General features: G+C 44.2%; 1 protein-coding gene across 1 annotated transcript in view; it reads left to right on the top strand.

Annotated features, from left to right (window-relative positions):
- Window positions 1–1,412: 1,412 nt before the first annotated feature.
- Window positions 1,413–25,715, top strand: part of LOC311234596 (uncharacterized protein) — a gene marked incomplete at its 3' end in the record, with an annotated part of 99,844 nt that continues 75,541 nt past the window's right edge. Inside the window, exon 1 of the mRNA XM_084321843.1 lies at window positions 1,413–1,514. The remainder of the gene's footprint in view (window positions 1,515–25,715) is intronic.

Here is a 25,715-nt window from a genome sequence, read left to right as displayed (position 1 = left end):
TGGTAAACAAGAACACCCTGAAGACTCTGGCAGGAGCACTCATTCAGGGGTACTACGACTATGCTTGCACCTCATGGTACCAAAGCACCTCAAAGGCGCTAAAAACAAAATTACAAACATCTCAAAACAAACTGGTCAGACTACTGCTTGACCTTACTCCTAGAACCCACCTCACCCCTGCCCACTTTGACAACCTAGGATGGCTTAGAGTAGACGACAGAGTACAACAACTTGCAATGGGCCTGGTCTACAAGATACACTACACGACCAAGGTACCCATGTACATGTCAAAATACTTCCCAAAGGTCAGTGAATACCACGATCACAACACCAGAGGGAGCTCCACAAATCATGTTAAACCCAGATTCGGCTCAAATAAGGGACTAAACACGTTTCGAAATTATGCCACATCAATGTGGAACGCCCTACCCAAAGCTGTAAAGGAATGTGGATCACTACCCACTTTCAAAACCTCTCTCAAGGGACACCTACGGGAGACTGCAATTCAACACGGGCCCCTGTAAATATCCTAACCCAACCCCCTCCAATGTACAGTCATTTACCTAGTATGGTTTTGTCAATAGTTCAATGTACAATTTTGTTTGTTTGTACAGTGTCTCCTCCCCCCCCCCCCTCAATGTACAGTATTACTTGCTTATACAGTGTGCCCCCCCCCCCCCCCCCCCCCAACCACCTCCAATGTAAATTACCCAGTATGGTTGTCAATATCCCCAATGTACCCAACCCCCCCCACACAACCTCCTCCAATGTACAGTTTCTACGTCAAATGTATATACTCCCTTTTCTTGACTCCTTCTGTATCACAAACAGTACTGTATTTGCAAATCTGGTATGTCATAAATGTATAGATGTAGCAGTACTGACTATCTGTATGTCATGTATGTCATATATGTCCTGATGAATTGAAAATGGGGGACCCTGATGTAAACAAGACGAAAGTCTTTCTCTGGTCTGCATCCCCTTAACAATTGTGTGTATTGAGCTGTACTGTATTGTACCCATTCTACAATCTGTTAATAAAGTTTTCAATCAATCAATCAATCAATCAATCAGTCTATCTGTATGTCATGTTATGATGAATTGAAAATGGGGGACCCTGATGTAAACGAGACGAAAGTTAAGTTGTGTATGTCGTAAATGAGAGAGAGACCGAGCGAGAGAGCCCCCCCCCCCCCCCCCCCCCCCCCCCCCCCCTCATCCGCATGCGCAGTAGTGCAAATACTTGTCCAGGCCACTATTACTTGTCCACGCCACGAAGCCCCGCCTCAAGCTCTGTGGCTCTGCAGATATACCCTATTGGTAGAAACAGGCGTCGGCCAATCAGAGAGCGTCTATGAATGCGGCTAGGAAAAGAAATAACGCGTTTTTACTGTGTGAGGTCTCTAGTCTCTGCAGAACTCGACCGGACCAAGAAAGACTTTCTACTGAAACATCTGATCCAAAACCTTCTTCTTGTGGAAACATATCACACTGTGGAGGACACCACAACATCTGTAAGTACATTATGTTCACATTGTTCTCCTCTTATCGCTCCTTCTTGCAGCAGCGCCACTCGAAAGGAGCATCGACGTGAATTCTCTTCACATGTATATTGTTCAAGCCAGCTTCATTGTAGAATTTTTTTTTTCAATCCAGCTTCATTGTAAAACATTCAACTAACTGCGAGCATCTGCAGCGACGTGATTGATTGATTGATTGAAAAGTTTATTAACAGATTGCAGAATGGGTACAGTACAGTACAGCTCAATACATACAATTGTTTAAGGGGATGCAGACCAGAGAAAGACTTTCGTCTTGTTTACATCAGGGTCCCCCATTTTCAATTCATCATAACATATATGACATACATGACATACAGATAGACAGTACTGCTACATCTATACATTTATGACATATCAGATTTGCAAATACAGTACTGTTTGTGATACAAAAAGTACTGTTTGTGATACAAAAGTGTCCAGAAAAGGAGTGTATATACATTTGGCATAGAAACTGTACATTGGAGGAGGTTGGTTGGGTGGGGTTGGGTGGGTTGGGTGAGGGCTGTACATTGGAGGTGGGGGGGGGGGGGGGGGAGTTGGGAAGAGGGACACACACACATTTTACACTGTACATTGGAATATTGACAAAGCCTTACTTGGTCATTTACTGTACAACTAGGTTAGGACATTTGTAGGGGCCAGTTTCGAATTGCAGTCTCACGTAGGTGTTTTTTTAGAGTGTTTTTGAAGGTGGGTAGTGATTCACATTCCTTTACAGCTTTAGGTAGGGCGTTTCACATTGATGTGGCATAATTGCGAAACGTGTTTAGTCCCTTGTTTGAGCCGAATCTGGGTTTTACATGATTTGTGGAGCTCCCTCTGGTGTTGTGATCGTGGTATTCACTGACCTTTGGAAGTATTTTGACATGTACATGGGTACCTTGGTCGCGTAGTGTATCTTGTAGACCAGGCCCATTGCAAGTTGCTGTACTCTGTCGTCTACTCTAAGCATCCTAGGTTGTCAAAGTGGGCAGGGGTGAGTGGGTTCTAGGAGTCAGGTCAAGTAGTAGTCTGACTAGCTTGTTTTGAGATGTTTGTAATTTGTTTTTTAGTGCCTTTGAGGTGCTTTGGTACATGAGGTGCAAGCATAGTCGTAGTACCCTTGAATGAGTGCTCCTGCTAGAGTCTTCAGGGTATTCTTGTTTACCAGAGAGGAGATCCGGTACAAGAATCGCGTTCGTTGGTTGACTTTTTTATTACATTGGATGCCATTTTGTCACAGGAAAGATTAGCCTCTAGGATGGAACCCAGGTAGGTAATTTCATCTTTTCTTGTGATAATATTGTCACCCACTGTAACCGAGAAGCCGTCGGTCTTGCTGAGTTTGTTATTTGAACCGAAGAGAATGGACTCTGTTTTGCCCATGTGTAATGATAGTTTGTTGTCGGCGAGCCATATGCAGATTTTGCCTAGTTCCGAGCTGAGGGCTTTTTCAACCTGTAACTTGTTCTTGTCAGAGACCAGCAGGGCTGAGTCGTCCGCAAACAGGAACAAGTTGCAGTCACAAGCTGACGACATGTCATTTGCATAAATTAGGAATAGTAGCGGTCCTAGTATGCTTCCTTGTGGAACACCACAGCTCACTGTGAGGGGGGGGATAGGGTACCGTTTACTTCCACCATCTGTTCCCTCCCCTCCAGGTAGGATTGTATCCAGCTCACTGATAAACTATCAAACCAATTGCTTTTAGCTTGTCAATCAAGATGGTGTGATTGACAGTGTCGAAGGCCTTTTTGTAGGTCCAGGCATGACCATGCCGCAGTATTTGCCCGCGTCCACCTCTTGTTTGATGTGGTCGTTCAAGTAGAGAAGGCATGTGTCAGTGGAGTGGGATGTTCTGAAGCCAGATTGGAATTCGTAGATTAGATTTTTTTCCGCGAGGTACTTTTCGATCTGTTCGTATACTATTTTTTCCATGACTTTCGAGATGGATGTAAGGATAGAAACAGGGCGGTAGTTACCCGGGTCTAATTTGCTGCCCTTTTTGTGCAGGGGTGTTACGTGATTCTCTTCACAATAAAATATTACATTTCTCCTGATACCGGAAGCTACCTCTGATTGATGATTAATGAACATTTTATTTAACAGATTGCAGAATGGGTACAATACAGTACGGTTCAATACATACAATTGTTAAGGTGATGCAGACCAGAGAAATACTTTCGTCTTGTTTACATCAGGTGCGTGCGTGCGCATGGGGGCCATTGGGTGGGGCCGGGGTGCGTGAATATTAAAGGCAACCAACTTGTGTTCAGCGTTTCTCTGATTGGCCACGTGACCGCCCTAGCACACGCCCTTTTCCGCTGAGACGCGGCAGAAGCGCTGGTCGAACCAACACGCTGGTCGAACCAGTTCAGACAGAGGTGTTTATTTATATTAATAAACATATCTACTAGAAACACTGGTGTTCTGTTGTGTGACTGTACTAAACTCTAACACCACATGACCGACATTTGACATACAGTACACCTCCTATCTATGTTGGGATTATGTTTGGTCATGACAAAACAATAAAAGTAACGCAGCCACCACCCACTTCAATGACAGAGCTCTCATATTTGCGAATGCATAAACTATATCTTAAATTATGGCGATGTGTCTAATATGGCTGTCGCGAAGTCATTGATAACAACGGACAATGACAACGGAGCACGGCCGCTGCTGCTGCTGGAGCTGATTCAAGCCGCGGGCGGCGCACGGAAGCCGGGGATAAACCACAGCGTCGCCCCGCTGGCGCTTCAGCAGCCTCCACGGGCGAAATAACATATAACGTTACAGCGTACAGTTCCACACTGATGTACAGTGAGTGTTTAATATGGCTGTCGCGAAGTCATTGATAAGCGACAGCTATATTAGACACATAGCCATAATTTAAGATATAGTTTATGCATTCGCAAAATATGAGAGCGCTGTCATTGAAGGGCTTCCTACAACGGAGCACGGCCGCTGCTGCTGCTGGAGCTGAAGTGATGTACAGTGACTAGTGAATCTGGTAGTTGGTTGTTAAAAACGCGAAACATAATAACGTTACGCTTTCTAGTTCAGCGCATTTCATAACTGTATGGGCTTTGTTTATACTTCAGAGGTGATGTACAGTGATGAGTGAATCTGGTAGTTGGTTGTTAAAAACGCGAAACATAATAATCAGTCAGCAGCGCTCCACTGCTACCGCAGCTGAACACAAGTTGGTTGGTACAGCAGCTGAACACAAGTTGGTTGGTACAGCAGCTGAACACAAGTTGGTTGGTACACAAGTTGGTTGCCCGCGCTGCCGCTAGCTCCTTGAATTTCATTTGGGACGTGGGACGGCTGCCGCTTGCCTGCGCGTGGGGGCGGGGGGTTGCGGCCAATCAGAGAAAAGCTGAACACAAGTTGGTTGCCTTTAATATTCACGCGGCCGGCGTACAAATACACTGGAGGAAAGTAACCCAGCTCAGCACTGCCCAAATTATATCATCACTTGATCACTATTGCCTGTTTGAAGGATATCATCCTCAAACACATATACACCTACATGCCTTGTAGAATTCCACACATAAGAAAGAAAGATACTGGGATGAATAAACAAAATAGGAAATAAAATGTAGAAATGCATGCAATACATAAATAAATATGAATCTCCATATATGAAATAGAACATTTAGATAAGGTGCTACTGAGATGTTTTGGTGAGTTCTTTGTTTTTTTGTGGAAGTAGCCCTTCTTAACACTTTGATTGCCTAAGGCTAAATTCATTATATACGATAGGTTGCCGGCTCTATTTGTCTATGGAGAAATTCCCCTTCTTTGCAGGGCTATAACTTTTTAAATTCTATTGCTACATTGCCATTATTAGGGCCCATTCAAAGTCCTATATGTATTGTTCATTGTGTAGCAACGTTAAACTTTTTCATTTACATATTCATAGTAAAGTATGGTCTAATGTATAAGTGTTTTCATCTCTTTCTGCAGCTTTCTCCAGAACGTGATCTATAGCCCCAAATGCATTATATTGATGATGAAATACAGTTTGATGGCAATCGGGGCGATATAAAAAATTTCAATTGGACGTACTTCTAGAATGATCTACGTATGATCTGATGATGACCGGATGGGCGGGGGATCGTTTATAATTCCGTGGGCAGCGTTATATCATTCATCTAGTGTGGGTCATATGTTCATCATAACAGTTTATATGGAACACGTTAAAAAATAACGCTGAATCTTACCGTATCTTCCTCGCGCCGTTGGACGATCAGCGTGGTGTAGACCGTTTTCGATTATGGGATGTTTATCCTGATGAACCATTTCCAGCTTGTATAATACTATATACGTCCAAATAACGTTGTTTATTGAGTTAGGGCGAGCGATTGATCATCCAGTGTGTTGAGATGGAGTCCGGCTACCGGACGCGAGTGCCCGGAGCTCATATGGATGAGCACTTCCTGTTTGGGGCGCCCCTCCCTCTTGGCCGATCTGCCGATCGGCCACCAGATGGCGCTAGGCCTGCCACGATAACACATTTTGCTGGGCGATTAATTGCCCCCGAAAATATCGCGATAAGCGATATTATTGCGACCGGTTAGAGATTTTTTTTTTTAAATTTATTTCCCCAAACTTTTATTTTGAAGCCCACCGCTCCGTCTTTTCCGGTGTTTAGACTTTTATTTTGAAGCCCACCGACCGGACCGGAAGTATTTTGTGATTATCCTAAGCAGAAACTATGAGCCGACAACTTGGGCTAATGATATGATGTTTTTGAGCTAATGATAAAACAAATTGTTGGTGAACAACTAACTTTAGGTTAGTTTTAACGTTAGCTACTAACGTTAGATGCAGCTACTACAGGCAATCAACGATGAGGAGGAAGCGTCAAAGCAGTATATAATATAATAGCTGTGGTGCGTAAGCACTGCAGCACGACTCGAAACTACCGGAGTGTTATAATAAATTAATTCATGTTTAACTTGTCCCCGTGTCCAGTCCTTTGACTAGCCCCACCCGTTAATTGTAAACAATGATGCATGTAATTGTATTAACGTTATTCTGTGTTGTACTTGTAGCTATGCTATACGTTGTATTTCGTTTGTAGCTAATGTTGTTAGCATTGAATGAGCATCAACGAACGCTAGATCTTTAATCTTTATTTAGCAGTCCAGTTTCTCCGGGCAGTAGCGAGTAACTACTTGGGTCTAAAAATAGCTAACGTTACACTACAAATAATGCTACTTGGTTAAAAGGAGCAACAGTATTGAGAAATGTCTATGTGGCGTTGCCCCACGGAGCTCCCGTGCTGTACTCTAGTAACGTCAGCGGCCCGCCTCCCAACACGGACAGTGACTGAGGGGCACTGGTTCCGCCTCATTAAAACAAACGCGCAAATAGCAATTAATCGCGCCCGTCAAAATCATTGCATTCATTTTAATTATCGCAGCAATTAATCGATTTATTGCTTATCGCGGCAGGCCTAGATGGCGCTCTCGAACCGTTAGACAGTTGGTGGGAGCCCACCAGCACATCTCAAGGCTCCGGAAAGAAAATATGATTTCGATCACAGATTTTTGAAATATTGATATCAAAGACGAGTTACGGCGTCCTCTGCACCTTTAGCATGGCTCTGAATGACGTGAAAAAGCACTTTCCGGCAATCAAAGTGTTAAAAATGCATGAACATTCACTGATAATTGGTCTGTAGTGGAGTCTACAAGGTCTACATTGCCGGATAGGCGGGGTGGGGTAACTGTACATTGGATTATCGACAACCTTACTTGGTCCCAAGAAGAGGGTCTCGTGTATTACTGGGTAAGGACATTTATTGTACATTGGGGGGGGGGGGGGGTTGCGTTAGGATATTCAGGCTGCGGTTACACTAATGGCCAGTTTTCGTTTCGTTTTCAGGGTCAGTTTAGCTTTTCAGAATGCAACGTAATGGCAGGCAAGTTAGACATTGTTTTTGCCTCCTGAGCACAGTGATGTATATACATGTAGTAATGCCAAAGCAGTAGGTGGCGATGTAGTTCAAACATGAAGGCAATTTTCAACCAATCAGAAAAGTTGAATGTGCCAATACACTTCCTGCTAAAAATCAACAATCCACCATCTTTAAATGCCTCGCGTGAGCCATTTAGCCAACGTAGCATTTCTTTTTCAGCAAAGAAAGTGCAATAAACAAAACGGATACATTCACTGTGTGTTCTGCCTCTCATTTGTTGATGAAACAAAACTAACATCAACACAATTGACCACCAAGAGCGGAGTTTAGTCTCACAAAAAGGTCGTCGCCGATTTTGTTAGCTTCCGTGCTAACGTGATTGGGATATGCCATTATAACAGTATAGCATTGTGGCTAGCAGCGAAGTTTGTTAGCTTACATGCTAACGTGATTGGGATATGCCATTATAACATTATAGCATTGTGGCTAGCAGCTTGGTAACATTAATGCTAGCAGAATGAATGGATGTAAACTTTATTTAACAGATTGCAGAATGGGTACAATACAATACGGCTCAATACAAACAATTGTTAAGGGAATGCAGACTGTTGTAGCTTGGACTGTGCCGCTTATAACAATAACTTGACAACACATGGTAGCCGCAGCTACTTGGGACAGCTCTGCTGTAAACACTGGAAATAACCGTGCAGGTCTCTACTGCGCATGGGCGTTGAGCAACAACGGCTCCGTATCCGGCTTGCGCAGATTACATGGCACCATTGTCTGCGAGTTTTGCCGAGTATCCAAAACGGAAACACCTTTTCAGCGTTGCCAGTAGGACAACACGTTATCCTGCCAAAACGGAGTTTCTTTTTAACTTGGACAGCAAACGTAATCATTCAGCAACAAAAACGTTGCTGTATTGCCCAGTGTAACCATGACCTTACAGGGGCCAGTTTCCAATTGCAGTCTCTTCTTGTAGGTGCTCTTTGAGGCTGCGGTTACACACAGGGTTATTTTTGTTTCGTTTTCAGGGTCAGTTTAGCTTTTGAGAACGCAACGTAATGGTAGGCAAGTTAGACATTTGTTTTGCCTCCTGAGCACAGTGATGTAGTACAATGCCAAAGCAGTAGGTGGCGAACATGAAGGCAATTTTTTTTATCCACTTTTTCTCCCATCCCAATTTCGTATCATCCAATTCAACCCTCCCCTGTCTCGAACGCTGTTTCTTGCCTCCCACAAGCCGGCTGCAATATGGACTAAGTCATACATAGCATGAGTCCCCTCAGATACTCGAGGTAACAGCAGTCGCATTTTTTCACCTGCGCGGTGTGATTTTTCAGCGTCAGGGGTCTGCGCTTTGGAGGGGCGCCGCCCCCATCGCTTCCTGATTCTGTTTAACTGTCTGTTTAACTTTGCACATGACAATAAACAATCTCGAATCTCCTTTAGTGTTCACAGTTCGGGGGAAGGGTGAGGTCACAGCAGCAGTCAGACACAAAAGAAACAGTGGGGGTGGGGGGTTCACAGTTCAAACTCTATGATGTGGGGGGGGGGGGGGGGGCTAGCTGAGGTAGCTGTTCACAAGCCTGATTGAAAGGCCTGTAGAAACTGTTTGTCAGTCTCGTAGTCCTGGATTTCAGACTCCTGTATCAGGACTCCTGATGGCAGGAGATTGAAGAGTCTGTGTACTGTCCTTAATGATGTCATGGGCTCTCCTGGTGACCCTGGTAGTGTCCTGAAGTGAGGGGAAGGCTGCTCCTGAGATGTGCTGAGCAGTTTTTATCACTTGTTGGAGTGCCTTCCTGTCCTTGGCAGTGCAGTTTCCATACCAGACTGTGATTGAGCTGGTAAGGACACTCTCATCCGTACTTCTATAGACATTTCAAATGAATTCTTTCACGATAACATATTTATCTCTCTCTGTCTGTTATGAAGTGAAGCAAAGTACACTTATATTACTACAAAGTGTCCAGAGAGATGGAAAGAGAGGAAGAGGAGGGAGGAGGTAACGGGAGCACAAGAACAGGTCGAAAAGTCCCTACTCCCTAGCGGAAAATAATCTAATCTACAAATTCCAATCTGGCTTCAGAACATCCCACTCCACTGGCACTGACACAGGCCTTCTCTATTTGAACGACCACATCAAACAGGTGGACGCGGGCAAATACTGTGGCATGGTCATGCTGGACCTACAAAAGGCCTTCGACACTGTCAATCACTCCATTCTGATTGACAAGCTAAAAGCAATTGGTTTTGATTAGGGGTGTAACGGTACGCGGATACGTACTGTACCGCCTCAATGTGGTCCTCCGGTACAGTACGCGCTGTGCACCGAACGATTGCAACGGCACAGAACCTTTTTTTGCAGAACTTAAATCCCCCGGCCCTAATATAACGTGCACAACTAACCTGATGTTGTTTGTTCATCCAACGCAGCGCGCAGCCACGCTGAACGAGAGCTGTAATTCAGCATAGCATATTAGCCTTAGTATGGCGAGTCAATACTAACTGACAAGCCAGAGCCATGTCATTGTTCAACTTTATTGCAAACTTTATCACGCATTTGAAACGGCATCACCCGAATGTGAATATCACTGGTACACGGAAGAAACAAATCTTAGTGCAAACCCAGTTCCCTGTGGCATTCAAGCAGCATATCGCCCCAACAGGTCCACGGAGGACGCCATAGCCCATGTGCTGCACACAGCAGCATCACATCTGGACAAGAGGCAGGGGAACTATGTGAGAATGCTGTTCATCGACTACAGCTCAGCATTCAATACCATAGTCCCCTCCAAACTCATAGCCAAGCTCAGGGACCTGGGCTTGAACTATGACCTGTGCCAGTGGGTCTTGGACTTCCTGACGGGCAGACCCCAGGTGGTAAGAGCCGGCAACTGCACCTCCTCATCCATCACGCTCAACATAGGGGCCCCCCAGGGCTGTGTTCTGAGCCCCCTCCTCTACTCCCTGTACACACATGACTGCGTAGCACAGCGGAACAACAACACCATCATCAAATTTGCTGATGACACAGTAGTGGTGGGCCTGATCTCTGCCAACGACGAAAGGGCCTACCTGGAAGAGGTAGAGAACCTGTCACAGTGGTGTCAGGAGAACTGCCTCTCCCTGAACGTCAGCAAAACAAAAGAGATGATTGTGGACTTCAGGAGGTCGGGGGTCAAGGACTACAGCCCCCTCAGCATCGACGGGGCACCGGTTGAGAGAGTGAACAGTTTCAAGTACCTCGGAGCCCACATATCCGAGGACTTGACATGGACCACACACATTGACAGTGTTGTGAAGAAGGCACGACAACGCCTCTACTTCCTCAGGCGCCTAAGGAAGTTCCAAGTCAGTCAGAAGATCCTTAGGAACTTCTACTCATGTACAATAGAGAGCATCCTGACCGGCAACATCACCTCCTGGTTTGGGAATAGCACTGCACAAGACCGTAGCAGACTACAAAGAGTGACACGTTCAGCCGAACGCACAATTGGAGGGGGGCTTCCCACCCTCCAGAACATTTACAACAAGCGGTGCAAGGGGAAGGCTAAGAGAATTATTAAGGACTCGAGCCACCCGAACAACTGCCTCTTTGAACTGCTGCGGTCAGGCAAGCGATACCGGAGTCTTAAGGCGAGCACAGAAAGACTCAGAAGAAGCTTCTATCCCCAGGCCATCAGGCTGCTAAACGAACAATAATCGCTAAACGAACAATAATCACTATGCAACAACCATCAAATGCACACAGCACACACACCCACACGCACACACTCACTCAAACAAACAACACACTGCAGCACCCACTCTCCACACTTTAGATCACACAAACACACTTACACTTTATATTTATTGATAAAGGATTTGCACTACAACTCGTACACCTACTGTGAATTGTACCTAAATTGCACCTCGTCCCATTTCTCCATTTCTGCCTTGCACTATATAGTATTGTATATTAGTACACTGCACAGTATTGTATATTGTATGGTAACTACGTCTATTCTGCATCGAACATTGTACATATGTCTAAACTGAACACTGTGACCTCTTTTTTTTTACTTCTAATTTTACTATGTTTATTTCAATACTTATCTTGTCTTGCACAGTCTCTGGAGCGCAACAGTAAGAAGCATTTTGTACAAAAGTATTCTGTACTTCTGTATGACAACTATTAAAGAAACTTGAAACTTGAGCATCTCGCTATTAATTCAGACCGGGCCAAAGCAATAACAAACAACATAGGTGTTTTTATAGCAGCAGATCTGCGACCATACTCTGTTGTCGAGAACACTGGGTTTAAGCACATGTTAAAAGTAATATAGCCCCGGCCGCTACCTAGTTCCCTCTCGTCCGTATTTCAGCCAGCAAGTCATACCACCTGTGATGTAAGCCCTGGCTGCCCCTGTATTCAAGCATCACAGTCATGAAAGGGGCTATGTATAAACAAGCACACGCTACAGTTGTCCACGACTTATCCTCCAAGGCATCTGCTAATATAATAATCTTCAGATTTACTTAAGTGTTATTAGTATAATTAGTAATTTCTTGTACCCCCCCCCCCCCCCCCCCCCCCCCCCCCCCACTGTACCGAAAATAATACCGAACCGTGACTTCAAAACCGAGGTACGTACCGAACCATGGATTTTGTGTACCGTTACACCCCTAGTTTTGATAGTCTATCAGTGAGGCCATCAGAGTCGTGAACACTGAACTCTCCACACACAAGCACACATGAGCACACACATAAAACACACACTGTATACGCTCACACACTAGCAGTCACTTTAGCATGAACACAGACACACATGCTGCACACGCTCACACTCAACGGTCACTTTACACAATGAAAGGTCACTTTAAAAACAAGAACGGGAGTGGTTCTTGTATAGTAAACAGATGGATATAGCAAGCTAGCATAAGGACACATAGTATAACTGTAGATTGTATAGTAGTGTACATAAGACCCAGTGCCTCATCCGTAGCTAACAGTGTATTGCACTATTGCAGGACTATTGCTTTTTGTAAACTTTATGTACACCTGTTATGTCTTATTCTTATTACTTGTATTATTGCACAAATGTCTTTTTCTCATCCTATTCTTATTACTGTATTATTGCACAATCGCTGCGGGCATGACCCCCCGCATTTCACTGTATGCTTGTATGCCGTGACAAATAAAACTCTTGACTTGACTTGAGCTGGATGCAATCCTACCTTGAGGGGAGGGAACAGATGGTGGAGGTAAACGGTACCCTATCCCCCCCCCCCCCCCCCCCTCACAGTGAGCTGTGGTGTTCCACAAGGAAGCATACTAGGACCGCTACTGTTCCTAATTTATGCAAATGACATGTTGTCAGCTTGTGACTGCAATTTGTTCTTGTTCGCGGAGGACTCAGCCCTGCTGGTCTCCGACAAGAACAAGTTACAGGTTGAAAAAACCCTCGGCTCAGAACTCGGCAGAATCTGCACCTGGCTCGCTGATAACAAACTATCATTACACCTGGGTAAAACAGTCCATTCTCTTTTTCTCTTCTGATCAAAAAACAAACTCAGCAAGAGAGACTGCTTCTCAGTTACAGTGGGTGACAATATTGTCACAAGGAAAGATGAAATTACATACTTAGGTTCCACCCTAGAGGCAAATCTTTCCTGTGACAAAATGGCATCCAAGGTAATAAAAAAAGTCAACCAACAAACTAGATTCTTGTACCGGATCTCCTCTCTGGTAAACAAGAATACCCTGAAGACTCTGGCAGGAGCACTCATTCAAGGGTACTACGACTATGCTTGCACCTCATGCAGGGACGTGCACAGGACTTTAGAGGGGCAGGTGCTCAAAGGCTGAAAAGGGCACTACACTTGTGTGTAGGGGTGGACGGTATAAACGGTATACGGTATAAACGGTATGAATTTGCTCTACGGTATGGATTTTGACTATACCGTGTAACCGGTAGTGCAGCTCTAAAATAGCAATGACGTCATGTAACCACAGCGCGACTATTTCACTCGCATTTGCCCCTAAAAATAGATAGAATTAGTCATAGATAATAGATATGTGCGAACTGGAAAAAGTTATTTAGGAGGCTTCGCGCAGTGGGCGTGCCAGCCCCTACCGCACGCATGTAAACACGGGTCTAGTAGTCTAGTGGGACGGGACACGGGAGGACGGCGGCGTCTCCCTGAGCTAACGTTAGCTTAGCTACCGTTACAAAATGACCCAGTCAACTATTCACTTTTAGTTTAATACATGATGAGGCATTGTCTAACCGAACGGTATCTAGTCGGCCAGCTACCGATAGCTCCTGACATCAACAAACGCTCCACAAAGTCTAGTAGAGACGTGTGTGCTACCTGTTAGCTGTTAGCTCACGTTAACGCAAGTTAGTTCACTGTTCAAAACGAAATGTCCCATTGAACTAAATAATTCACTGAGGCGTTGTATTAACGTTATATATCCGGCTAGCAGTAGCTACAGATAGCTCCTGATATCAATGTCTTATAACACTGATTCGATGCGTATTCGAGCTGAGGGCTTGCTGAGCACAGTTAAGTAACGTTATACCAATACAATAGGGTCCAGGTGCAGCTCCGGAGAATCCTGGCCGTAGCTGGAGGCTACTAGAGTACACACAGACAGTGGAGCTTGTTGCGTGGTGGCGATGTCTCGCAGATAATACAAGTACAAGTCTAATTATATAATATATATATTTTATAAAAAAAAAATTATATAAAATTAATTTTTTTTTATCAAAAACGATGATACCGTGATATATACCGTTACCGTCTATGCTTCAAATTATACCGTGATATACATTTTAGACCATACCGTCCACCCCTACTTGTGTGTATATATTAACCGAGCGCGCATAACGCACAAGCACGATTTTTAAGGGCCCTTTTCGGGCGGGGGGCCCCCTTTTTATGCTTTTTGGGGGGTTTTGGTGATCAAATATTGAATATTTAACTATAATAATCAGTGCAGGAGCTCACTTATCCTTGAAAGACACTTTTATCACTGACTTAAAAGGCCCATACATCTCCATAAATGTTCAGGGGGGAGGGAATAAGTGCTTACCCTACAGACCCCAAGAAGTGCTGTATATTCTGTATTGTTTAAAGGAAAACTCCAACATTTTGGGAAATTAGCTTATTTAACATCTTCCCTGGAGTTAGACAAGAAGATACATACCTTTTTTGTCTCTGTGCATGCATTAGGCTTAGGGAACAGTCGCTCCGTTAGCATAGCTTAGCTTCATCACTGGAAGTGAGTAGGGGCCGGAGCCTGGCGTTCCCACACAGTGTATAGTTTGATTGATTGATTGAAAAGTTTATTAACAGATTGCAGAATACACTCCAAGCAAATATACTTGCCCAACCACTACTGTATGAGCGCAGCCAGTGATTTCAACGTGACGGCGTGTTTGTTTACATTCTCATTCATTCAAAAGATCCGAACCGATTGAAGTTTATAGATACCATGACTTGAAATCCTCTTACCTTGACGATTAAAAGCCTCCCCAATTTAGAAAACAGTAATCCAATGGCTGGTATTGATAATACTACTACTAACGCTCGGAGCTAACCAGCAACCGGACAGTCAAGCAGATAACGAGAGCAATGACTTCCTTTCTGGGGGGTTTCAAAATAAAAGAGCGACGTCTATAGCAGCGGAAAACGTTTATTTTGTACATTATCTAACGTTAACACGAACCTAAACTAACTTTAGGTTAGTTGTAACGTTAGTTTAGGTTCGTGTTAACGTTAGATAATGTACCAAATAAACGTTTTCCGCTGCTATAGACGTCGCTCTTTTATTTTGAAACCCCCCAGAAAGGAAGTCATTGCTCTCGTTATCTGCTTGACTGTCCGGTTGCTGGTTAGCTCCGAGCGTTAGTAGTAGTATTATCAATACCAGCCATTGGATTACTGTTTTCTAAATTGGGGAGGCTTTTAATCGTCAAGGTAAGAGGATTTCAAGTCATGGTATCTATAAACTTCAATCGGTTCGGATCTTTTGAATGAATGAGAATGTAAACAAACACGCCGTCACGTTGAAATCACTGGCTGCGCTCATACAGTAGTGGTTGGGCAAGTATATTTGCTTATAAAACGTAATTGTCTAATTCAATAATTTTTTATTTCTCCACGTGGTGAATACACAGGTCACAACATGTTTACATGAACGTTTTGGAGTTGTATTTGGAGTGTATTCTGCAATCTGTTAATAAACTTTTCAATCAATCAATCAAACTATACACTGTGTGGGAACGCCAGGCTCCGGCCCCTACTCACTTCCAGTGATGAAGCTAAGCTATGCTAACGGAGCGACTGTTCCCTAAGCCTAATGCATGCACAGAGACAAAAAGGGTATGTATCTTCTTGTCTAACTCCAGGGAAGATGTTAAATAAGCTAATTTCCCAAAATGTTGGAGTTTTCCTTTAATATAAATGCATTTTTTATTCCAATCCCGATTTGTATTTGAGATTCCCAAATCCCATCGGACTTGACTTCTTCGTGTCCCTCAATGAGTGTAATACCAGCATTCAACAGCGGTTTCTATCATCATCATCATCATCACCACCCACGCTATGCATAAAATATATAGGTCCGCGGAGGATGCCGTGCAAACTGCAATGGAATATGGGGCATCTCTCTCACTTTACCTAATATTTTGATTTTATCCTGACATTTTTCAGTTGGAAGGGCAGTCTATATCCGTAATGGTTAAAAAAAAAAAAAAAAAAAATGGCACTTTTTTTTGATGATGCTCAAAAAGGCAGACTCAGGCACCCCTTGGCCTCTATGTGTGCACGTGCCTCATGGTACCAAAGCACCTCAAAGGCGCTAAAAACAAGATTACAAACATCACAAAACAAACTGGTCAGACTACTACTTGACCTTACTCCTAGAACCCACCTCACCCCTGCCCACTTTGACTACCTAGGATGGCTTAGAGTAGACAACAGAGTACAGCAACTTGCAATGGGCCTGGTCTACAAGATACACTATACACCCTAGAGGCAAATCTTTCCTGTGACAAAATGGCATCCAAGGTAATAAAAAAAGTCAACCAACAAACTAGATTCTTGTACCGGATCTCCTCTCTGGTAAACAAGAATACCCTGAAGACTCTGGCAGGAGCACTCATTCAAGGATACTACGACTATGCGTGCACCTCATGGTACCAAAGCACCTCAAAGGCGCTAAAAACAAGATTACAAACATCACAAAACAAACTGGTCAGACTACTACTTGACCTGACTCCTAGAACCCACCTCACCCCTGCCCACTTTGACTACCTAGGATGGCTTAGAGTAGACAACAGAGTACAGCAACTTGCAATGGGCCTGGTCTACAAGATACACTATACGACTAAGGTACCCATGTACATGTCAAAATACTGAATACGTGAATACCACGACCACAACACCAGAGGAAGCTCAACAAATCATGTTAAACCCAGATTCGGCTCAAACAAGGGACTAAACACGTTTCACAATTATGCCACATCAATGTGGAACGCCCTACCCAAAGCTGTAAACTAATGAGAATCCCTACCCACATTCAAAACCGCTCTTAAAGAGCACCTACAGGAGGCTGCAATTCGAAACTGGCCACCGTAAATGGCCAAACCCCCCCACCCCCACCTAATAGACAGTCTCCTCCCCACCGTATGTATATATTCTCTCCCCACCGTATGTATATTTCTCTCCCTCCCACCCACCCAGGGATGCGTTCTTCATGGGACAAGGCTAAAGATTTGAGCAGAAGCGCGTGCACTCGCCAACTCGCTATAAGTACCCACCTGGGCTACTTTGCATATTAATAGCGCCGGTCGTCAGGTGTGTTAAATACGTTCTCAGATACATTCACACCTAACTTGTGAATGAAATGTGTTACATTCCATTCGTAGAGGCAATTAGGCACTGTCTTTAGTCTGTGCTTAAGCGAGGGAACATTTATGCCCATGAGCGGGAGCGCGCCAGGAGCGCGCGTGCACGTGGCGTCATTAGCGTGCGTGCAATCAGAGTTGATATGAGGAACGCACCGCTGCACCCACCCCCTCCTAATGTACAGTCTCCTCCCCACCGTATGTATATATTCTCTCCCCACCGTATGTATATTTCTCTCCCACCCACCCACCCTCTCCTAATGTACAGTCTCCTCCCCATCATATGTAGATACTCTCTGTCAGGATCTATGGGTAACAGTACTAACTGTATATTTGCATATCGTATATGTCACAAATGTAACGGTACTATACCTGTATGTCATGTATGTCCCTATGCCATAAATGTCATGATGTCATATTATGTTGTGTGTGTCATAAATGTCACTATGAATTGAAAATGGGGGACCCTGATGTAAACAAGACAAATGTCTTTCTCTGCTTTGCATCCCCTTAACAATTGTGTGTATTGAGCCGTACTGTATTGTACCCATTCTGCAATCTGTTAAATAAAGTTTTCATTCATTCATTCAAGACAGGCAGGACTTACGATCTTCACCAGGGCTGTACGCTAAGCTTTTTCACTAGGGGCACAGGTGCCCCTGTACGCTAAGCTTTTTCACTAGGGGCACAGACTATTCTTTTAGGGGCACTTTTTTAAATAACAATTTTACCATTATAGTGCAAAGAAATATGTTCCTTCTGCCTCATTACTGTGGTCCTTTTATTTAACATTTAAGTGCGTTTGTTTTCAGGTTTGTATCTTTTATAATGAACCAACTGAAGTATTACCACAGCTACAAACGTTTCTTCTTTCATTGAAAACAGTGTATTAACAGTGTGTTCATAGTCAGGATCTGCTGCTCTGCTGTTGATGGCAATAACTGGAATGGATTATCAAAAAACACTCAAACAACGCTCTCTTGTGTCTCTTCCTGTGGTTTATTAAAGCAAAACACACCACAGTCTAGGGCTGGGCGATATGGCCTAAATATGATATCACGATATTTTCTGACCTTTCGGCGATACACGATACACATCACAATGTTTTTCCTTTTTTCCCCAAACAATTCTTTATGAGGCTTACCAAGACAGTATTTGAGTTTGCAAGCTAACATTAAAGACAAAAAGACCCATGCATTTAGCATTTTATTATTATGTTTTAGTTTTTTGGTAGGTTTTTATTATTTTTACTACCGGGCAGTCCGGTAGAGAGAGAGAGGAAGAATGGGAGACAGAGCGGGGGGGAGACATTCGGCAAAGGACGCCGGGTCCGGGAATCGAACCCGGGTCGGCCGCTTCGCGTTACATGATTCGCCACTTGGGCGGCCCATGCATTTAGCATTTTTATATTCTGTATTAGATTATTGGATTATTAGATTATATATTATTGCATATATTTAGCATTTTAGCATTTCGGTTTTTTTAGATTATATATTAGATTAGATTTAGATTAATAGATTATATATTGTAACTATTTATTGTAGGGCAAATATAACTGAGGGCATACATAGTACTTATCTTATTAAAAAACAAAGCATTCATTAGCAAAACATGAAAATGTCAAACCACATTGTCAGAATTGTAATGTTTATTGTTTACTGAAATGTTTGACTGTTTAAAAATAAATGAACCACACACATGACGACTAATTTATTTTCTTTAATTGTTACATTAGATATAAATACTGATATTTTTTATGTAAATCTACAAACTAGTAGCTTATAACTGGTAATCGAATGCTTTTGCATACATTTATATGAACTATTCCACTTACCAATGGCCAGGTGAATGAAGCCTGTGCCCAAACACTGGAGTCGAGTCCACTTGTTCAAAGCCAAAGCTTTGACAACGTTGACTGCGCTGTCTTTTCCACGGTTGTCAATTGAACCATGTCCTTTCCTATGGCTATGAGGAATGTTACCGCATCTGTGATCTCCCCCCATCGCTTGCTCTTCTTGTCATAAAGTGAGACGCACACAGCGGGCGATGCAAATGTAGTTAGCGTCGTCTGTTTTGGCTGTGGTTTTAAAAAACTCGAGGTAGTAGGGCTACCGCGCAACTTAATGCTTTAGCCTAAAGTTTAGGCATATTCTTTTGGGTGTTTCCTTTCCTCCTGTTGCCTCGACTTTAACTTTACCAAGTTTGAACTGAATGGTGCTTTGACTAACGTCTGTTCGCGTGTAGCCGAACCAGGTCCATATTACTGATGTAGAACCCTTTTTTGGAATTAATTCTACGGAGTCCTCGTTTTCGCCACACCGAGCCACCCCTCTCTGTCTCTGGCTAGGTGTGTGCGCTTGCGTGCGTGTATGTGCGTGTAGATGATGTAATTTGGACGAGTGTGTGTGTGACTGACTTTTTTTCTGCGAGAGGAGAGGGAGAGGAAAGCATTTCGCGCTTAATTTTTCAGCACTTTGAGCTACATGACATGTATGAAAGGTGCTTTATAAATACTTACTTACTTAATTTAGGAGTGAAATGCGAATGAAGGGATTGAATCAGTACTCGTCGCAAGCGTGCCCCCAAATATTATTTTCAATTCGCACTGGCTATATTTAAGAGCAATTTGCGATAACCTCGTTGCACTGTACAGCCCTGTTCACCTACAGACCAGGCTCACAAGACTCCAACTAGCACCAGCTACTGTGTTAAAACACCAGTCTCTGTTAGTTACAGTTACAGACTGAGGCCCCTCCAGCACCAGTCTCTCTGTTAGGGGGCTTTCTCACTGCCATTCGGGGTCGAATCAGCTCCGCTCCGTCCTTGTGTGCGAACTTCCCCCCTCCCTCTCCCCCCTCTAGTTTGTGTACACACTGCAGTCTTGGTGCGCTCCGGGTTTTGTTTACGGTTTGCGTTTTGAGCGTGTAAGCTTGCCGTAGGCGATGATGTCACGCTCGAACGTCAACACAGGAAGAATTTAACATACGGTGGTGGAAACTGGATGCTGATATAAAGAAACAAATAACCAATAAATATGAAGTTATATTTGAACCTCTGTTGTCAAGCCTTGTCAATATAACCCACCCCCTTTTCTTACGAATAGAACTGGTGTTGTGGAGTCCGCTTTGAGCGTTTTCCAGGGTTAACGCTAGCCTTAGCTTAGCCTATTTATTACTAGTTAGCAGCTAACATTGCTTGCGTCAATTATATTGCATGTCATTGATCTACCGGTCGATCACGACCGACTGGTTGGGCACCACTGGTCTATAGAAATAAATGCATTCGAACAAGAAACTAATATACATAGCAATGGCAAAAAAATTGCCAGGCCTAATGCGAGCCAGGGAAGTGTTGTGCTTCTAATGTGGCTTCATGCACTGAGCCGTGAGGCTCAACATGGTTGTTTGGTTGAGGCCTGAACTCACCAAATTGCCCATAAATATTGTTTTTGTGGGTGTTGTCCAGTTGTTGCTGTATGTTTTTATCTGCCCAAAATTCAAGCAAGCATGAACGCATTACAGTAAGCTACCACGCCCCCCGCTCCCACTGGCGCGCACCCGGAACCACCTATCTCAGCGGTCCAGGTTTGGAGCGAATCAGCGTCCCCGGGAATCGAACCCGGGTCGGCCGCTTCGCGTTACATGATTCGCCACTTGGGCGGCCCATGCATTTAGCATTTTTATATTCTGTATTAGATTATTGGATTATTAGATTATATATTATTGCATATATTTAGCATTTTAGCATTTCGGTTTTTTTAGATTATATATTAGATTAGATTTAGATTAATAGATTATATATTGTAACTATTTATTGTAGGGCAAATATAACTGAGGGCATACATAGTACTTATCTTATTAAAAAACAAAGCATTCATTAGCAAAACATGAAAATGTCAAACCACATTGTCAGAATTGTAATGTTTATTGTTTACTGAAATGTTTGACTGTTTAAAAATAAATGAACCACACACATGACGACTAATTTATTTTCTTTAATTGTTACATTAGATATAAATACTGATATTTTTTATGTAAATCTACAAACTAGTAGCTTATAACTGGTAATCGAATGCTTTTGCATACATTTATATGAACTATTCCACTTACCAATGGCCAGGTGAATGAAGCCTGTGCCCAAACACTGGAGTCGAGTCCACTTGTTCAAAGCCAAAGCTTTGACAACGTTGACTGCGCTGTCTTTTCCACGGTTGTCAATTGAACCATGTCCTTTCCTATGGCTATGAGGAATGTTACCGCATCTGTGATCTCCCCCCATCGCTTGCTCTTCTTGTCATAAAGTGAGACGCACACAGCGGGCGATGCAAATGTAGTTAGCGTCGTCTGTTTTGGCTGTGGTTTTAAAAAACTCGAGGTAGTAGGGCTACCGCGCAACTTAATGCTTTAGCCTAAAGTTTAGGCATATTCTTTTGGGTGTTTCCTTTCCTCCTGTTGCCTCGACTTTAACTTTACCAAGTTTGAACTGAATGGTGCTTTGACTAACGTCTGTTCGCGTGTAGCCGAACCAGGTCCATATTACTGATGTAGAACCCTTTTTTGGAATTAATTCTACGGAGTCCTCGTTTTCGCCACACCGAGCCACCCCTCTCTGTCTCTGGCTAGGTGTGTGCGCTTGCGTGCGTGTATGTGCGTGTAGATGATGTAATTTGGACGAGTGTGTGTGTGACTGACTTTTTTTCTGCGAGAGGAGAGGGAGAGGAAAGCATTTCGCGCTTAATTTTTCAGCACTTTGAGCTACATGACATGTATGAAAGGTGCTTTATAAATACTTACTTACTTAATTTAGGAGTGAAATGCGAATGAAGGGATTGAATCAGTACTCGTCGCAAGCGTGCCCCCAAATATTATTTTCAATTCGCACTGGCTATATTTAAGAGCAATTTGCGATAACCTCGTTGCACTGTACAGCCCTGTTCACCTACAGACCAGGCTCACAAGACTCCAACTAGCACCAGCTACTGTGTTAAAACACCAGTCTCTGTTAGTTACAGTTACAGACTGAGGCCCCTCCAGCACCAGTCTCTCTGTTAGGGGGCTTTCTCACTGCCATTCGGGGTCGAATCAGCTCCGCTCCGTCCTTGTGTGCGAACTTCCCCCCTCCCTCTCCCCCCTCTAGTTTGTGTACACACTGCAGTCTTGGTGCGCTCCGGGTTTTGTTTACGGTTTGCGTTTTGAGCGTGTAAGCTTGCCGTAGGCGATGATGTCACGCTCGAACGTCAACACAGGAAGAATTTAACATACGGTGGTGGAAACTGGATGCTGATATAAAGAAACAAATAACCAATAAATATGAAGTTATATTTGAACCTCTGTTGTCAAGCCTTGTCAATATAACCCACCCCCTTTTCTTACGAATAGAACTGGTGTTGTGGAGTCCGCTTTGAGCGTTTTCCAGGGTTAACGCTAGCCTTAGCTTAGCCTATTTATTACTAGTTAGCAGCTAACATTGCTTGCGTCAATTATATTGCATGTCATTGATCTACCGGTCGATCACGACCGACTGGTTGGGCACCACTGGTCTATAGAAATAAATGCATTCGAACAAGAAACTAATATACATAGCAATGGCAAAAAAATTGCCAGGCCTAATGCGAGCCAGGGAAGTGTTGTGCTTCTAATGTGGCTTCATGCACTGAGCCGTGAGGCTCAACATGGTTGTTTGGTTGAGGCCTGAACTCACCAAATTGCCCATAAATATTGTTTTTGTGGGTGTTGTCCAGTTGTTGCTGTATGTTTTTATCTGCCCAAAATTCAAGCAAGCATGAACGCATTACAGTAAGCTACCACGCCCCCCGCTCCCACTGGCGCGCACCCGGAACCACCTATCTCAGCGGTCCAGGTTTGGAGCGAATCAGCGTCCCCGGTGACGGGACGGGACGGGACGGGGGGGGGGGCGTTCTCAGTAGGACGATCGGGCTGTGATTCGACCCCGACTTGTTAGTGAGAAAGCCCCGGAAGTTACAGACTGAGGCCCCTCCAGCACCAGTCTCAGTTAGGGGGCTTTCTCACTAACCATTCGGGGTAGAATCACAGCCCGATCGTCCTACTGAGAACCCCCCCTCCCGTCACCGGGGACGCTGATTTGCTCCAAACCTGGACCGCTGGAATAGGTGGTTCCGGGTGCGCGCCAGTGGGAGCGGGGGGCGTGGTAGCTTACAGTAATGCTTTCATGCTTGCTTGAATTTTGGGCAGATAAAAACATACAGCAACAACTGGACAACACTCTCAAAAACGATATTTATGGGAAATTTGGCGAGTTCAGGCCTCAACCAAACAACCATGTTGAGCCTCACGGCTCAGTGCATGAAGCCACATTAGAAGCACAAGACTTCCCTGGCTCGCATTAGGCATGGCAATTTGTTTTCCATTGCTATGTATATTAGTTTCTTGTTCGAATGCATTTATTTCTATAGACCAGTGGTGCCCAACCAGTCGGTCGTGATCGACCGGTAGATCAATGACATGCAATATAATTGACGCAAGCAATGTTAGCTGCTAACTAGTAATAAATAGGCTAAGCTAAGGCTAGCGTTAACCCTGGAAAACGCTCAAAGCGGACTCCACAACACCAGTTCTATTCGTGAGAAAAGGGGGTGGGTTATATTGACAAGGCTTGACAACAGAGGTTCAAATATAACTTCATATTTATTGGTTATTTGTTTCTTTATATCAGCATCCAGTTTCCACCACCGTATGTTAAATTCTTCCTGTGTTGACGTTCGAGCGTGACATCATCGCCTACGGCAAGCTTACACGCTCAAAACGCAAACCGTAGACCGCACCAAGACTGCAGTGTGTACGCAAACTAGAGGGGGGAGAGGGAGGGGGGAAGTTCACACCCAAGGACGGAGCGGAGCTGATTCGACCCCGAATGGCAGTGAGAAAGCCCCCTGTTACAGACTGAGGCCCCTCCAGCACCAGTCTCACAGTTAGTTACAGACTGAGGCCCCTCCAGCACTAATCTCTCAATTAGTTACAGACTGAGGCCCCTCCAGCACCAGTCTCTCAGTTAGTTACAGACTGAGGCCCCTCCAGCACCAGTCTCTCAGTTAGTTACAGACTGAGGCCCCTCCAGCACCAGTCTCTCAGTTAGTTACAGACTGAGGCCCCTCCAGCACCAGTCTCTCAGTTAGTTACAGACTGAGGCCCCTCCAGCACCAGTCTTTCAGTTAGTTAGACTGAGGCCCCTCCAGCACCAGTCTCTCAGTTAGTTACAGACTGAAGCCCCTCCAGCACCAGTCTCTCAGTTAGTTACAGACTGAGGCCCCTCCAGCACCAGTCTCTCTGTTAGTTACAGACTGAGGCCCCTCCAGCACCAGTCTCTCAGTTAGTTACAGACTGAAGCCCCTCCAGCACCAGTCTCTCAGTTAGTTAGACTGAGGCCCCTCCAGCACCAGTCTCTCAGTTAGTTGCTGTGCCTCAAGCAACAAGCCGCCACTACCAAGCCAGCAACCATCAGAATCAGAAAGGTCTTTATTGCCAAGTAGTTTTCATATACAAGGAATTTGCTTTTGTCGTTTTCGGTGCGGCATTAGATAATAAAATAAAAAGGTGGAGTAAAATAAAATGCAATATGAACTAAGTTAAGATAGAAGCACAATATAATATAATTCTGAAATAAAAAAAAAAATAGGCCAGGGCTGTACAACTGTAAAATAAAGAGGTGGAATACTCTGGAACACTGTTATCGGGACCGCTCCATTGTCTTTCAAAGCGGCAGTAGAACTCATTCTGGTCGTTGGCTAGACGAGGGTCGTTCATGGAGTGGGGGGGTTTGGGCTTGTAGTCAGTGATGTTCCTGAGCCCTCTCCAGACAGAAGCAGTGTCATTGGCTAAGAGCTGGTGTTGGAGCTTCTCTGAGTACTGTCGTTTAGCGTCTCTCACCGCCTTGATAAACCTGTACTTTGATTCCTTGAAACTGTCTCCACTTTTGAAGGCCTTCTCTTTTTCCAGCCTGAGCTGTCTAGCTTTGTCGTAATTTAACCAGGGTTTGTCATTGTTGAGCCTTATAACTCACCCGGGTCCGAGTTGGTACACAGCTGTCCTCACAGAAGCTGATGTAGGACGTTACAGCCTCTGTGTACTCATCCACACTATTTGTAGCAGTCCTGAAAATATCCCAATCAGTAGAGTCCAGACATGCCTGATGATCCTCCACTGCTTCACTGGTCCAATGTTTTGATGTCCTGACAACAGGTGTAGAGAGTTTTAATTTCTGCCTATATGCAGGAATCAGATGATGGATCGTGACGTGGTCAGATTCTCCCAGTGGTGCGTGGGGGACGGCATCAGGCATTGTTCACTGTGGTGTAACAGTGAT

Source organism: Notolepis coatsorum (genome assembly GCF_963971535.1).
Source record: "Notolepis coatsorum genome assembly, chromosome: 9".
Taxonomy (NCBI): Eukaryota; Metazoa; Chordata; class Actinopteri; order Aulopiformes; family Paralepididae; genus Notolepis; species Notolepis coatsorum.
This window is presented reverse-complemented; position numbering and strand designations above follow the sequence as displayed.